This window comes from Bison bison, unplaced genomic scaffold (genome assembly GCF_000754665.1).
Source record: "Bison bison bison isolate TAMUID 2011002044 unplaced genomic scaffold, Bison_UMD1.0 scf7180017864108, whole genome shotgun sequence".
In the NCBI taxonomy this organism is placed as follows: Eukaryota; Metazoa; Chordata; class Mammalia; order Artiodactyla; family Bovidae; genus Bison; species Bison bison.
Window position 1 is genome coordinate 6007170 of NW_011494680.1, and position 4352 is coordinate 6011521.

General features: G+C 57.1%; 1 long non-coding RNA gene across 1 annotated transcript in view; it reads left to right on the forward strand.

The window, feature by feature from the left end:
* The first annotated feature begins 491 nt into the window (after nt 1-491).
* Nucleotides 492-4352, forward strand: part of LOC104987855 — a 25317-nt gene continuing 21456 nt past the window's right edge. Inside the window, exon 1 of the long non-coding RNA XR_825177.1 lies at nt 492-536. This is a non-coding gene — a long non-coding RNA (uncharacterized LOC104987855). The remainder of the gene's footprint in view (nt 537-4352) is intronic.

Consider the following 4352-nt stretch of genomic DNA (forward strand, 5'->3'; position numbering starts at 1 on the left):
ATGGTGGGGGTTGGGGTCTGACCATGCTTGGTGAGGGTCTCAGCTTTGGGAGAGATCAAAGTCCAGCAGGGCTGGGCCACTGTGGCCCCCCAGTGGCCCTTCCAGCACTGATCTCCTCGCTAACCCTGCAAGGCCAGCCATGGACCTGAGACCCATGTGGAGGCTCTGCTTGGGGAGAGCATGGCTGTGTGGTCAATGCTGACAGCAGAGCTGGGACCCTCCCTGGGAGCCTAAGGGGGCCCAGGATTGGGGGTTGGAGTGGGGAGGAGGATGGTCCAGCTTTCCTTCTTGGTGCCCGAAGGGCTTGGGGGCTGCGCTCTGGTCTGTAACCTTGAGCTCAGAGGCAGACGCAGCCCTGGGCCCCCCGACCTCGCCCTGCAAGTGCAGGTGCAGACACAGATGGACGCGGTGACAGAAGAAACACTTCCTTTCCTCCCCCACATAAACCACACCCCCCATCAAGATAAAACACATCTACGAAAATCACACGCCTGTAACTCTCAGTGAGCACTGGCAGAGGTGACCGTGGTCTGAAGGTGAGTTCACAGTTCCCTGGGCTCCTGTCTGGAGGGCCTAGCCCCCTACCGAGGGCGCACCAGGCTTCCGTCTCGGTCAGCCGGCCCAGCAGCTGCTTCTGGGCCTCGCGGTCTTGGCCACCATGCTGGTCCCGCTCCAGGAGCTATGAGGCCAGGGAAGGTCAGGTGGGAGGGGCGGCCCGTCCCTGTGCTGGGGGCACCCTGGTCTCGGCCTGCCAGGTGCTGGCCGCACCCCAGCCCTGGTGGGACCACAGACATCCCCACACTTTGCTAACATGCCCAGGGCCAAGTCACCTACATTCGAGAGCTTGTGTCCAGAGTCTGGGGTCCTCGGCCTCTCCAGGTCTGGTGTGGGGGCTGGTTTGGGTGTGCAGGGGTGGGGAGGGCGCAGGCCTGTATTTTATCACAAACAGGACCTGTGGCCCTGTGCTGACTGCACAGCTGTCCACGTCTGGAAGACAGCTAACCCCGTGCTTCACACAGGCCTGCGGGACGCTGTTTTCCCTGATGTGTACAAACGTGGGTAAACCCTTTCCTGAGTCGCCCCCAACCCCCAGAAAGAAAGAGGAGGATGACGCATCCACGCATATGCCTGTGTGTCCACGTGTGTGTCTGTGATTCCGTGTGTCTGTGTCCATGTGTGTGTCTGTGTCCATGTGCGTGTCTGTGGTTCTATGTGTCTGTGTGTCCACGGTTCTGTGTGTCCGTGTCCCTGTGTGTCTGTGTGTCCGTGTGTGTCTGTGGCTCCGTGTGTCTGTGTGCTCATGTGTGTGTACATGGTTCTGTGTGTCTGTGTCCATGTGTGTGTCTGTGTGTCCATGTGTATGTCTGTGGTTCCGTGTGTCTGTGGTTCTGTGTGTTCGTGTCCATGAGTGTGTCCATGTGTGTGTCTATGGTTCTGTGTGTCTGTGTCCCCATGTGTGTGTGTGGTTCCATGCGTCTGTGTGTCCATGTGTGTGTACAAGGTTCTGTGTGCCTGTGTCCATGTGTGTGTCTGTGTGTCCGTGTGTGTGTGTGTGGTTGCATGTATCTGTGTGTCCATGTGTGTCTGTGGTTCTGTGTGTTTGTGTCCATGTGTGTGTCCATGTGTGTATATGCGTGTGCATGGTTTGGACTTGGTTGTGTTGGTCCTGGGTGGGCCCTCCCAGGTGCTCTGGATCCAGAACAGAGAAGAGCATTAGGGAACCACACATAATGTAATGGCCGCTGGAGAGAGATGGAGCTGCTTTGTGAAGCTCATTTCAAATGGGTTGTTTTGAATCTACAAGTTCATTCAAATCCAATCACAGCAAATTCATAGATTGTGATGTCATGCGAATTGAAACCAAAAAAGGGCTGTGGGTACGATTTCTGCCAGACGCACTTCTGGCTCCAGGAAACCCCTCCCACCAGCTTCCTGGCTCTGCTCTCGGCCTGGGCTGGGGCTCTGCATTGAGCTTCAACTCCCTGGACAGTTCTTCTTTATTTAGCAGCCCTTGCACCCAAGGCAGCCCTTCATGACTGCTTCTCACACTGATAACACAAATTTATTTTCACACTAAAAAGGGAATGTCTCCTTCCGATTGCAGACACACCCACGTTGTCTGGGGGCAGTGGTGGGGGGTGGTGCGGGTAGAGCAGGAACCTGATGACCTGGCTCATTGCTATGGTTCTAAAGGCTTTCTTAGCCCACGGGGATGTGGCGGGGGTAGGGTGCAGAAGGTCTCTGTCAACTGTGAGAGCCTCCTCCCACCCCCGTCCCAGCCTGGTCCCCTCCACGGATGACAGGCCTCTTCCCATCACCACGGATGGGGCTTGATTTTAGTGGCCCAGCATCGGCATCGGAGGCGGCTAAAGCAAGGATGTAAGGGAAGTTTGTCTGGGGGGCCCTCTGGGTCTCAGGCTGTTTTGCTACAGGAAGGGCATGTTGAACCCTGGGGATGGGAGGGCGTGCACCCCGTACCCCCGAGTGTGCAACTCCATCTGAGTCCACTCTGCCCTCTGCAGACAGGTCACCCTGTCTCAGGCTTGCCTCAGGACTGGGGGCATAGCTGATGTCCAGTATTTCCTATCTAGAGAAAACCTGGACCTGCCTTCCCTGGTGTGACTCTAAAGGACACCGACGTGTGTGTGTGTGTGTGTGTGTGTGAACTCAAACCACCAGGCTTGTGGGTGAAACCTCTCATGTGGGTGTGTGAGCTCAACCACCAGACCCCCGGGTAGAAACTCATGATCCCATTAAAGCAGCAACAGAGAAGTGACTTAGGAGTTGGACCCACTTCACCTGGGCCTCAGAGTAGACACCAATGAGCTGAGTTCCCAGGAGGCCCAGCTGCGCCCACTGGGCCTTGCTGCCTGGACCCCTGGCCAGACATCCCAGGTCGTCGCTGTTTCTGAGCTCCTGCTCCAGCGCCAGCCGTCTGCGCTACGAGGTCCTGTCACGTCCTCCCCTCCCCACGACCAACTGGACGGCTGACTCCCTGGGCTGTGCCTCCACACACAGTTCTCAAGACTGATGATGGACTGGAAGATGTGCTTGTGAAGTTCTGTTGAGAAGAGAGTGAAGAAACAAACGAGGATGAGTCCCTCCGGAGAGAGAGCCGTCCTGATTGTCTGTTTGAAGAGCCATTGAGACTGGCCAGAGTCCCGGGCATGGTGCACCTGGGGTGGGGTGCGGAGGACTTCAAAACACAAGACCACACTCCGGATGACAGCACGTAATCCAATTGGAGCGCATCCTCTGTCTCCTCTTTCTTCACCATTCCTGTTTTCCAGCCTCATCCAGCAGAAGAGATGACGCTCAGCCTGCCGAGAGCTCAGCTTTGTTTAAGGGACAGCTGCCGGGCTCCTGTAAGGAGCACACCACGTTCCCTGAGAGGCCCTCCCTGAATACCGTGTAGTCTGTGACAAAGTCATGTGTGGACTAGCCCACGCCTGACATTGTGTGGCCCCTCACATATCTGATGCCGGCGTCAGCTGCCCCCAGGCCGGGAGTTGGTAGTCACAGCCCTGAGGACACACAGTGCCAAGACCCGGGGCTCTGGGAACCTGTCCGTTTGTTTTCCAAGCAGAAAGCCCTCTCTCTCCATCTAGGAGGCCAAGTAGCGTCCAGCAAGGGCTATTTGCAGGGTTGGGCCTGTTGTGAGAGCAGCAAGCAATGATGGGGGCCAGGGGAGTAGAGGCAGATGACCCTCATCTGCAGCTCCCCTGCCAGTGGGAAGACAAGGCCCGGCTCTGGGAGTTGCGGGGGGATGCCTTCGGAACACACTCTGTTCAGGGAAGTGGGGTGACCATCCTGGAGATGCACACTGGCTGGTGTGGTCCTGCCCTGGTGACCCTGGAGGCAGAGGAGGTGGGAGGGGAAGGAGAAGAGTCTGCAGGCGTGTCCATGGGTTTCACTAGGCTGAGAAGAGACCAAAAGTGATGGGAGAGACAAGGGCAGAGAGCCTGAGGGCAGGTTTGGAGTATGCAGAGTCCCCAAGACACAAGAGCCCCGGCAGCAGGATGAGGTTGGGGTCCTTGGAATGAAGACCAGCTGCTCACCAATGACTGGGAGTGGGCTGGGGACCTCTAGGGAGGCTAGCGGTCTCTGGAAGCTAGGCGTCCCTGGAGAGGCTGGCGGTGGGGGCAGGGGTCCCTGGGAAGAGTAATAGATTTGCTTGGATTTTTAAGGCTTGCCTAGAATTTATCCACCAGAGACCAAGGAGGAGCTTAAGCTTCCATCTGGGAGTCAGCATCCATAGAAGGATCACCATGCAGGATAAACCTCAGAGAGGCTGTCCCCAGAGCACAGAGTCCTCCCACCTCAGGGGATAGAGTCCCCCCGAGGACACAGAG